Here is a 12,158-nt window from a genome sequence, read left to right on the forward strand (position 1 = left end):
CAAAGGGCAATTGATAGGAGCTGAATTGCGAAATTGAAATGTGAGAGAGATAGGTTTTTGTCAAGCAAAGGTATGAAGGGATATGGGCGAAAGGCAGGTCTCTGGAGTTGGATGAGAGATGAGCCATGATGTTCTGAAATGGCGGAGCAGGCAGGCAGGCAGGCAGGCAGGCAGGCGGGTGTGAATGGCCTCCTCCTGTTGCTATGTTGTAGGATTTGAATGAAGCGTTGAGCTTGCTATGTGATTGTTTTGCAGATGAAGCAGGACTTGTGTGTGTTTGTGTTTGGCAGTGCGAATGCGTGTACCCTGTGAGTGATGTTGTTTCCCCCGGCGCCAGGCAAGTGCAGAAAGTGTGGTAAAGAATGAAGAAGAGGACTGCAGCCCTTTAAGTAAAGGGAAAAGCAAGCAATTGATGCCTACGGCCATACTAGTCTGAAAACGCCCGATCTCGTCTGATCTCGGTAGCTTAAGCAGAGTCAGGCCTGGTTAGTACTTGGATGGGAGACCGCCTGGGAATACGAGGTGCAGTAGGCTTTTCTTGCCAGCAGAGGCTGCTCTCAGCTCTGCGCACTCCCTTCAATCACAAAACTTTTTGCTGCTTGCTCCTGCACTCTCTCTCGCTTTCCTTTGCCCATTCCTTTGCTGCACATTCTCCTGCTGCCAGACAAAGGCAAGGGAGTCGACACAGAGTCAACAAAAAAAAACACATGAAGAAAATAAGCTGGCAAAAAACATACACAAAGCAGCAAGCGTTTAAGTAAAGAGAAGCAAAGCAGGCCATCGCTTACTACCACACTCCTCTGAAAAGTACCCCATCCCATCCGATATCACAAGCTAAGTCAGAGGCAGGCCTGGTCAGTACTCGCTTGGGACACCGCCTGGAAATAGCAACTGCCGTCGGCTTTTCTTGTTAGCTGTTTGCTGTTCTTCACGCCGACGCTGCCTTCATTTGCCAGTCTTTTTGCTGATCGCTCGCTCGCTCGCTCGCTCGCTGTTGCTCGCTTTCCTCGGCCCATTTCCTGGCAGCACGTTCATAGGAACGGGAGAAGGCCATTCAGCCCTTTGAGCCTGTTCTGCCATTCGTGACTGATGTGTACCTTAACTCCATTTACCCGCCTGTGCTCCATAACCCTCAACACCCGTGCCTAACAAAAATCAATCAATCTCGGTTTTGAGATTTTCAATTGATCCCCAGCCTCAACAGCTTTTTGGGGGAGAGAGTTCCAGATTTCTACTACACTTTGTGTGAAGAAGTGCTTCCTGACATCACCCGTGAACTGCCTAGCTGTAATTTTCAGATTATGCCCCCTTGTTCCGGACTCCCCCACCAGAGGAAATAGTTTCTCTATCGAGCCTATCAGCTCCTTTAATAATCTTAAACACCTCAATTAGATCTTAATCTTCTCAACTCAAGGGAATACGAGCCGAGTCGATGCAACCTGTCCTGACAACTTAACCCTTTTAGCCCCGGTATCATTTTGGTAAATGTGCGCTGCAGCCCCTCCAAGACCAGTGTATCCTTCCTGAGGTGTGGTGCCCAGAACTGAACGCAGTACTCCAGATGCGGTCTAAGCAGAGCTTTATACAACCGTAGCATAAATTTGTATTGTATTCCAGCCCTGTTGAGATGAAGACTAACATTCGCCGACCTGCCGGTCAAATCGGGGCCAGCGGCTGCTTTTATCCATGTGCGGAAAGGCACACATCTTCTTCTGGCCTGAATTGGGCCAAGGTGACTTAAATTGGGGTCTGGGCTTGAGCCTTTTCTAAGCAGCTGGGCCTGGGAGAGGAGAAAAGGCTGCTCCCCGGTTGTCTGTATTTTGAGGCAGGAGGGACCAGCGTTTTTGCAGCAGTGAGTGAGTGAGTGAGTGATTGGGTGAGTGAGTGAAGGAATGGTGAAGCTAATGAAGGTTAAGGCCAGGGGAAGGCAATGAAGGGTAGGTAGGGTTGCCAACTCTGGTTGGACGCATTCCTGGAGGTTTTATCACATGACTTCCAACCACCCGACCCAGTCAAACATCCTTTTTGACCCATCTGCTATAATTTTCGAACTAATTAAGAAAAGCGTTCAAAGAAAATGAAAAACCATTTTTCTTTTAATGCCTCTATGATGTTTCTCCACGGTTGGTTGGCAGCAGTGTCCAGGAGATTAATCTTTAATTCCTGGAGACTCCAGGGCAATCCTGGAGGCTTGGCAACCCTCCAATTGCGTGAGGTAAGCAGTCAAGTACTGACTTTTCATATTGAATCTACATTTTCTTTACCCAACATTTGGACTTCTGTCCCTTTCTCCCCAGGTTTTGCCGGGCCTCCGACAGGTCAATTTCACCCCTTAGGGCCTCTGCCTGCCCCATTTCTTATGCCTACACCACATAATCTACAAGCCTCTCCATCACCATTTTGATGCCCATTTTAGTTCATGCATGCGGAAAGTCCCGAAAGGCCTCTCCCGACCAACAATCACGGCATGTGTTTATTGAATGATTTCAGGGGCTTTCGTCGCGAAGACACTAGCCAGAAGTCCAGCGCAGGTGTTGATGAGTTTTTATGTGAGAAAGGTCAGTGCTAAGTTTACTTCTTAGTACAGCACAGAAGGAGGCCACAGGCCAGTAAATGTTTTCCCTTGCAGAGATTGCTACCTTTGAGGTCCTTGTTTTTAACTTGGTCCCTATCCGTAGCTGGTGAAAGTGTGAGTAGAGGACTAGAGTACAAGGCGGCAGAAGTTATGCTGCAGCTATACAAAACCCTGGTAAGACCGCACCTGGAGTACTGTGAGCAGTTCTGGGCACCGCACCTTCGGAAGGACATATCGGCCTCGGAGGGAGTGCAGCGTAGGTTTACTAGAACGCTAGCCGGACTTCAAGGGTTAAGTTACGAGGAGAGATGACACAAATTGGGGTTGTATTCTCTGGAGTTTCGAAGGTTAAGGGGTGATCTGATGGAAGTTCATAAGATATTAAGGGGAACAGATAGGGTGGATAGAGAGCAACTATTTCCGCTGGTTGGGGATTCTAGGAGTAGGGGGCAGAGTCTAAAAAGTAGAGCCAGACCTTTGAGGAGAGAGATGAGAAAACATTACTACACACAAAGGGTGGTAGAAGTTTGTAAGTCTCTCACGCAAAGGGCAATTGATAGGAGCTGAATTGCGAAATTGAAATGTGAGAGAGATAGGTTTTTGTCAAGCAAAGGTATGAAGGGATATGGGCGAAAGGCAGGTCTCTGGAGTTGGATGAGAGATGAGCCATGATGTTCTGAAATGGCGGAGCAGGCAGGCAGGCAGGCAGGCAGGCAGGCGGGTGTGAATGGCCTCCTCCTGTTGCTATGTTGTAGGATTTGAATGAAGCGTTGAGCTTGCTATGTGATTGTTTTGCAGATGAAGCAGGACTTGTGTGTGTTTGTGTTTGGCAGTGCGAATGCGTGTACCCTGTGAGTGATGTTGTTTCCCCCGGCGCCAGGCAAGTGCAGAAAGTGTGGTAAAGAATGAAGAAGAGGACTGCAGCCCTTTAAGTAAAGGGAAAAGCAAGCAATTGATGCCTACGGCCATACTAGTCTGAAAACGCCCGATCTCGTCTGATCTCGGTAGCTTAAGCAGAGTCAGGCCTGGTTAGTACTTGGATGGGAGACCGCCTGGGAATACGAGGTGCAGTAGGCTTTTCTTGCCAGCAGAGGCTGCTCTCAGCTCTGCGCACTCCCTTCAATCACAAAGCTTTTTGCTGCTTGCTCCTGCACTCTCTCTCGCTTTCCTTTGCCCATTCCTTTGCTGCACATTCTCCTGCTGCCAGACAAAGGCAAGGGAGTCGACACAGAGTCAACAAAAAAAAACACATGAAGAAAATAAGCTGGCAAAAAACATACACAAAGCAGCAAGCGTTTAAGTAAAGAGAAGCAAAGCAGGCCATCGCTTACTACCACACTCCTCTGAAAAGTACCCCATCCCATCCGATATCACAAGCTAAGTCAGAGGCAGGCCTGGTCAGTACTCGCTTGGGACACCGCCTGGAAATAGCAACTGCCGTCGGCTTTTCTTGTTAGCTGTTTGCTGTTCTTCACGCCGACGCTGCCTTCATTTGCCAGTCTTTTTGCTGATCGCTCGCTCGCTCGCTCGCTCGCTGTTGCTCGCTTTCCTCGGCCCATTTCCTGGCAGCACGTTCATAGGAACGGGAGAAGGCCATTCAGCCCTTTGAGCCTGTTCTGCCATTCGTGACTGATGTGTACCTTAACTCCATTTACCCGCCTGTGCTCCATAACCCTCAACACCCGTGCCTAACAAAAATCAATCAATCTCGGTTTTGAGATTTTCAATTGATCCCCAGCCTCAACAGCTTTTTGGGGGAGAGAGTTCCAGATTTCTACTACACTTTGTGTGAAGAAGTGCTTCCTGACATCACCCGTGAACTGCCTAGCTGTAATTTTCAGATTATGCCCCCTTGTTCCGGACTCCCCCACCAGAGGAAATAGTTTCTCTATCGAGCCTATCAGCTCCTTTAATAATCTTAAACACCTCAATTAGATCTTAATCTTCTAAACTCAAGGGAATACGAGCCGAGTCGATGCAACCTGTCCTGACAACTTAACCCTTTTAGCCCCGGTATCATTTTGGTAAATGTGCGCTGCAGCCCCTCCAAGACCAGTGTATCCTTCCTGAGGTGTGGTGCCCAGAATTGAACGCAGTACTCCAGATGCGGTCTAAGCAGAGCTTTATACAACCGTAGCATAACTTTGTATTGTATTCCAGCCCTGTTGAGATGAAGACTAACATTCGCCGACCTGCCGGTCAAATCGGGGCCAGCGGCTGCTTTTATCCATGTGCGGAAAGGCACACATCTTCTTCTGGCCTGAATTGGGCCAAGGTGACTTAAATTGGGGTCTGGGCTTGAGCCTTTTCTAAGCAGCTGGGCCTGGGAGAGGAGAAAAGGCTGCTCCCCGGTTGTCTGTATTTTGAGGCAGGAGGGACCAGCGTTTTTGCAGCAGTGAGTGAGTGAGTGAGTGATTGGGTGAGTGAGTGAAGGAATGGTGAAGCTAATGAAGGTTAAGGCCAGGGGAAGGCAATGAAGGGTAGGTAGGGTTGCCAACTCTGGTTGGACGCATTCCTGGAGGTTTTATCACATGACTTCCAACCACCCGACCCAGTCAAACATCCTTTTTGACCCATCTGCTATAATTTTCGAACTAATTAAGAAAAGCGTTCAAAGAAAAGGAAAAACCATTTTTCTTTTAATGCCTCTATGATGTTTCTCCACGGTTGGTTGGCAGCAGTGTCCAGGAGATTAATCTTTAATTCCTGGAGACTCCAGGGCAATCCTGGAGGCTTGGCAACCCTCCAATTGCGTGAGGTAAGCAGTCAAGTACTGACTTTTCATATTGAATCTACATTTTCTTTACCCAACATTTGGACTTCTGTCCCTTTCTCCCCAGGTTTTGCCGGGCCTCCGACAGGTCAATTTCACCCCTTAGGGCCTCTGCCTGCCCCATTTCTTATGCCTACACCACATAATCTACAAGCCTCTCCATCACCATTTTGATGCCCATTTTAGTTCATGCATGCGGAAAGTCCCGAAAGGCCTCTCCCGACCAACAATCACGGCATGTGTTTATTGAATGATTTCAGGGGCTTTCGTCGCGAAGACACTAGCCAGAAGTCCAGCGCAGGTGTTGATGAGTTTTTATGTGAGAAAGGTCAGTGCTAAGTTTACTTCTTAGTACAGCACAGAAGGAGGCCACAGGCCAGTAAATGTTTTCCCTTGCAGAGATTGCTACCTTTGAGGTCCTTGTTTTTAACTTGGTCCCTATCCGTAGCTGGTGAAAGTGTGAGTAGAGGACTAGAGTACAAGGTGGCAGAAGTTATGCTGCAGCTATACAAAACCCTGGTAAGACCGGACCTGGAGTACTGTGAGCAGTTCTGGGCACCGCACCTTCGGAAGGACATATCGGCCTCGGAGGGAGTGCAGCGTAGGTTTACTAGAACGCTAGCCGGACTTCAAGGGTTAAGTTACGAGGAGAGATGACACAAATTGGGGTTGTATTCTCTGGAGTTTCGAAGGTTAAGGGGTGATCTGATGGAAGTTCATAAGATATTAAGGGGAACAGATAGGGTGGATAGAGAGCAACTATTTCCGCTGGTTGGGGATTCTAGGAGTAGGGGGCAGAGTCTAAAAAGTAGAGCCAGACCTTTGAGGAGAGAGATGAGAAAACATTACTACACACAAAGGGTGGTAGAAGTTTGTAAGTCTCTCACGCAAAGGGCAATTGATAGGAGCTGAATTGCGAAATTGAAATGTGAGAGAGATAGGTTTTTGTCAAGCAAAGGTATGAAGGGATATGGGCGAAAGGCAGGTCTCTGGAGTTGGATGAGAGATGAGCCATGATGTTCTGAAATGGCGGAGCAGGCAGGCAGGCAGGCAGGCAGGCAGGCAGGCGGGTGTGAATGGCCTCCTCCTGTTGCTATGTTGTAGGATTTGAATGAAGCGTTGAGCTTGCTATGTGATTGTTTTGCAGATGAAGCAGGACTTGTGTGTGTTTGTGTTTGGCAGTGCGAATGCGTGTACCCTGTGAGTGATGTTGTTTCCCCCGGCGCCAGGCAAGTGCAGAAAGTGTGGTAAAGAATGAAGAAGAGGACTGCAGCCCTTTAAGTAAAGGGAAAAGCAAGCAATTGATGCCTACGGCCATACTAGTCTGAAAACGCCCGATCTCGTCTGATCTCGGAAGCTAAGCAGAGTCAGGCCTGGTTAGTACTTGGATGGGAGACCGCCTGGGAATACGAGGTGCAGTAGGCTTTTCTTGCCAGCAGAGGCTGCTCTCAGCTCTGCGCACTCCCTTCAATCACAAAGCTTTTTGCTGCTTGCTCCTGCACTCTCTCTCGCTTTCCTTTGCCCATTCCTTTGCTGCACATTCTCCTGCTGCCAGACAAAGGCAAGGGAGTCGACACAGAGTCAACAAAAAAAAACACATGAAGAAAATAAGCTGGCAAAAAACATACACAAAGCAGCAAGCGTTTAAGTAAAGAGAAGCAAAGCAGGCCATCGCTTACTACCACACTCCTCTGAAAAGTACCCCATCCCATCCGATATCACAAGCTAAGTCAGAGGCAGGCCTGGTCAGTACTCGCTTGGGACACCGCCTGGAAATAGCAACTGCCGTCGGCTTTTCTTGTTAGCTGTTTGCTGTTCTTCACGCCGACGCTGCCTTCATTTGCCAGTCTTTTTGCTGATCGCTCGCTCGCTCGCTCGCTCGCTGTTGCTCGCTTTCCTCGGCCCATTTCCTGGCAGCACGTTCATAGGAACGGGAGAAGGCCATTCAGCCCTTTGAGCCTGTTCTGCCATTCGTGACTGATGTGTACCTTAACTCCATTTACCCGCCTGTGCTCCATAACCCTCAACACCCGTGCCTAACAAAAATCAATCAATCTCGGTTTTGAGATTTTCAATTGATCCCCAGCCTCAACAGCTTTTTGGGGGAGAGAGTTCCAGATTTCTACTACACTTTGTGTGAAGAAGTGCTTCCTGACATCACCCGTGAACTGCCTAGCTGTAATTTTCAGATTATGCCCCCTTGTTCCGGACTCCCCCACCAGAGGAAATAGTTTCTCTATCGAGCCTATCAGCTCCTTTAATAATCTTAAACACCTCAATTAGATCTTAATCTTCTCAACTCAAGGGAATACGAGCCGAGTCGATGCAACCTGTCCTGACAACTTAACCCTTTTAGCCCCGGTATCATTTTGGTAAATGTGCGCTGCAGCCCCTCCAAGACCAGTGTATCCTTCCTGAGGTGTGGTGCCCAGAACTGAACGCAGTACTCCAGATGCGGTCTAAGCAGAGCTTTATACAACCGTAGCATAAATTTGTATTGTATTCCAGCCCTGTTGAGATGAAGACTAACATTCGCCGACCTGCCGGTCAAATCGGGGCCAGCGGCTGCTTTTATCCATGTGCGGAAAGGCACACATCTTCTTCTGGCCTGAATTGGGCCAAGGTGACTTAAATTGGGGTCTGGGCTTGAGCCTTTTCTAAGCAGCTGGGCCTGGGAGAGGAGAAAAGGCTGCTCCCCGGTTGTCTGTATTTTGAGGCAGGAGGGACCAGCGTTTTTGCAGCAGTGAGTGAGTGAGTGAGTGATTGGGTGAGTGAGTGAAGGAATGGTGAAGCTAATGAAGGTTAAGGCCAGGGGAAGGCAATGAAGGGTAGGTAGGGTTGCCAACTCTGGTTGGACGCATTCCTGGAGGTTTTATCACATGACTTCCAACCACCCGACCCAGTCAAACATCCTTTTTGACCCATCTGCTATAATTTTCGAACTAATTAAGAAAAGCGTTCAAAGAAAAGGAAAAACCATTTTTCTTTTAATGCCTCTATGATGTTTCTCCACGGTTGGTTGGCAGCAGTGTCCAGGAGATTAATCTTTAATTCCTGGAGACTCCAGGGCAATCCTGGAGGCTTGGCAACCCTCCAATTGCGTGAGGTAAGCAGTCAAGTACTGACTTTTCATATTGAATCTACATTTTCTTTACCCAACATTTGGACTTCTGTCCCTTTCTCCCCAGGTTTTGCCGGGCCTCCGACAGGTCAATTTCACCCCTTAGGGCCTCTGCCTGCCCCATTTCTTATGCCTACACCACATAATCTACAAGCCTCTCCATCACCATTTTGATGCCCATTTTAGTTCATGCATGCGGAAAGTCCCGAAAGGCCTCTCCCGACCAACAATCACGGCATGTGTTTATTGAATGATTTCAGGGGCTTTCGTCGCGAAGACACTAGCCAGAAGTCCAGCGCAGGTGTTGATGAGTTTTTATGTGAGAAAGGTCAGTGCTAAGTTTACTTCTTAGTACAGCACAGAAGGAGGCCACAGGCCAGTAAATGTTTTCCCTTGCAGAGATTGCTACCTTTGAGGTCCTTGTTTTTAACTTGGTCCCTATCCGTAGCTGGTGAAAGTGTGAGTAGAGGACTAGAGTACAAGGCGGCAGAAGTTATGCTGCAGCTATACAAAACCCTGGTAAGACCGCACCTGGAGTACTGTGAGCAGTTCTGGGCACCGCACCTTCGGAAGGACATATCGGCCTCGGAGGGAGTGCAGCGTAGGTTTACTAGAACGCTAGCCGGACTTCAAGGGTTAAGTTACGAGGAGAGATGACACAAATTGGGGTTGTATTCTCTGGAGTTTCGAAGGTTAAGGGGTGATCTGATGGAAGTTCATAAGATATTAAGGGGAACAGATAGGGTGGATAGAGAGCAACTATTTCCGCTGGTTGGGGATTCTAGGAGTAGGGGGCAGAGTCTAAAAAGTAGAGCCAGACCTTTGAGGAGAGAGATGAGAAAACATTACTACACACAAAGGGTGGTAGAAGTTTGTAAGTCTCTCACGCAAAGGGCAATTGATAGGAGCTGAATTGCGAAATTGAAATGTGAGAGAGATAGGTTTTTGTCAAGCAAAGGTATGAAGGGATATGGGCGAAAGGCAGGTCTCTGGAGTTGGATGAGAGATGAGCCATGATGTTCTGAAATGGCGGAGCAGGCAGGCAGGCAGGCAGGCAGGCAGGCGGGTGTGAATGGCCTCCTCCTGTTGCTATGTTGTAGGATTTGAATGAAGCGTTGAGCTTGCTATGTGATTGTTTTGCAGATGAAGCAGGACTTGTGTGTGTTTGTGTTTGGCAGTGCGAATGCGTGTACCCTGTGAGTGATGTTGTTTCCCCCGGCGCCAGGCAAGTGCAGAAAGTGTGGTAAAGAATGAAGAAGAGGACTGCAGCCCTTTAAGTAAAGGGAAAAGCAAGCAATTGATGCCTACGGCCATACTAGTCTGAAAACGCCCGATCTCGTCTGATCTCGGTAGCTTAAGCAGAGTCAGGCCTGGTTAGTACTTGGATGGGAGACCGCCTGGGAATACGAGGTGCAGTAGGCTTTTCTTGCCAGCAGAGGCTGCTCTCAGCTCTGCGCACTCCCTTCAATCACAAAGCTTTTTGCTGCTTGCTCCTGCACTCTCTCTCGCTTTCCTTTGCCCATTCCTTTGCTGCACATTCTCCTGCTGCCAGACAAAGGCAAGGGAGTCGACACAGAGTCAACAAAAAAAAACACATGAAGAAAATAAGCTGGCAAAAAACATACACAAAGCAGCAAGCGTTTAAGTAAAGAGAAGCAAAGCAGGCCATCGCTTACTACCACACTCCTCTGAAAAGTACCCCATCCCATCCGATATCACAAGCTAAGTCAGAGGCAGGCCTGGTCAGTACTCGCTTGGGACACCGCCTGGAAATAGCAACTGCCGTCGGCTTTTCTTGTTAGCTGTTTGCTGTTCTTCACGCCGACGCTGCCTTCATTTGCCAGTCTTTTTGCTGATCGCTCGCTCGCTCGCTCGCTCGCTGTTGCTCGCTTTCCTCGGCCCATTTCCTGGCAGCACGTTCATAGGAACGGGAGAAGGCCATTCAGCCCTTTGAGCCTGTTCTGCCATTCGTGACTGATGTGTACCTTAACTCCATTTACCCGCCTGTGCTCCATAACCCTCAACACCCGTGCCTAACAAAAATCAATCAATCTCGGTTTTGAGATTTTCAATTGATCCCCAGCCTCAACAGCTTTTTGGGGGAGAGAGTTCCAGATTTCTACTACACTTTGTGTGAAGAAGTGCTTCCTGACATCACCCGTGAACTGCCTAGCTGTAATTTTCAGATTATGCCCCCTTGTTCCGGACTCCCCCACCAGAGGAAATAGTTTCTCTATCGAGCCTATCAGCTCCTTTAATAATCTTAAACACCTCAATTAGATCTTAATCTTCTAAACTCAAGGGAATACGAGCCGAGTCGATGCAACCTGTCCTGACAACTTAACCCTTTTAGCCCCGGTATCATTTTGGTAAATGTGCGCTGCAGCCCCTCCAAGACCAGTGTATCCTTCCTGAGGTGTGGTGCCCAGAATTGAACGCAGTACTCCAGATGCGGTCTAAGCAGAGCTTTATACAACCGTAGCATAACTTTGTATTGTATTCCAGCCCTGTTGAGATGAAGACTAACATTCGCCGACCTGCCGGTCAAATCGGGGCCAGCGGCTGCTTTTATCCATGTGCGGAAAGGCACACATCTTCTTCTGGCCTGAATTGGGCCAAGGTGACTTAAATTGGGGTCTGGGCTTGAGCCTTTTCTAAGCAGCTGGGCCTGGGAGAGGAGAAAAGGCTGCTCCCCGGTTGTCTGTATTTTGAGGCAGGAGGGACCAGCGTTTTTGCAGCAGTGAGTGAGTGAGTGAGTGATTGGGTGAGTGAGTGAAGGAATGGTGAAGCTAATGAAGGTTAAGGCCAGGGGAAGGCAATGAAGGGTAGGTAGGGTTGCCAACTCTGGTTGGACGCATTCCTGGAGGTTTTATCACATGACTTCCAACCACCCGACCCAGTCAAACATCCTTTTTGACCCATCTGCTATAATTTTCGAACTAATTAAGAAAAGCGTTCAAAGAAAAGGAAAAACCATTTTTCTTTTAATGCCTCTATGATGTTTCTCCACGGTTGGTTGGCAGCAGTGTCCAGGAGATTAATCTTTAATTCCTGGAGACTCCAGGGCAATCCTGGAGGCTTGGCAACCCTCCAATTGCGTGAGGTAAGCAGTCAAGTACTGACTTTTCATATTGAATCTACATTTTCTTTACCCAACATTTGGACTTCTGTCCCTTTCTCCCCAGGTTTTGCCGGGCCTCCGACAGGTCAATTTCACCCCTTAGGGCCTCTGCCTGCCCCATTTCTTATGCCTACACCACATAATCTACAAGCCTCTCCATCACCATTTTGATGCCCATTTTAGTTCATGCATGCGGAAAGTCCCGAAAGGCCTCTCCCGACCAACAATCACGGCATGTGTTTATTGAATGATTTCAGGGGCTTTCGTCGCGAAGACACTAGCCAGAAGTCCAGCGCAGGTGTTGATGAGTTTTTATGTGAGAAAGGTCAGTGCTAAGTTTACTTCTTAGTACAGCACAGAAGGAGGCCACAGGCCAGTAAATGTTTTCCCTTGCAGAGATTGCTACCTTTGAGGTCCTTGTTTTTAACTTGGTCCCTATCCGTAGCTGGTGAAAGTGTGAGTAGAGGACTAGAGTACAAGGCGGCAGAAGTTATGCTGCAGCTATACAAAACCCTGGTTAGACCGCACCTGGAGTACTGTGAGCAGTTCTGGGCACCGCACCTTCGGA

General features: G+C 48.5%; 1 non-coding gene and 3 pseudogenes across 1 annotated transcript; all 4 read left to right on the forward strand.

The window, feature by feature from the left end:
- Window positions 1-414: 414 nt before the first annotated feature.
- On the forward strand, window positions 415-534 carry LOC137322352 (5S ribosomal RNA; annotated as a pseudogene).
- Window positions 535-3,532: 2,998 nt separating this feature from the next.
- LOC137322353 (5S ribosomal RNA) lies at window positions 3,533-3,652 on the forward strand (annotated as a pseudogene).
- A 3,002-nt stretch (window positions 3,653-6,654) lies between these two features.
- LOC137322254 (5S ribosomal RNA) lies at window positions 6,655-6,773 on the forward strand. The gene has a single exon (XR_010963011.1). It is a non-coding gene; the product is annotated as a 5S ribosomal RNA (ribosomal RNA).
- A 2,998-nt stretch (window positions 6,774-9,771) lies between these two features.
- Window positions 9,772-9,891, forward strand: LOC137322354 (5S ribosomal RNA; annotated as a pseudogene).
- Window positions 9,892-12,158: the final 2,267 nt, after the last annotated feature.

Source organism: Heptranchias perlo, chromosome 5, assembly GCF_035084215.1.
Source record: "Heptranchias perlo isolate sHepPer1 chromosome 5, sHepPer1.hap1, whole genome shotgun sequence".
Lineage (NCBI taxonomy): Eukaryota > Metazoa > Chordata > Chondrichthyes > Hexanchiformes > Hexanchidae > Heptranchias > Heptranchias perlo.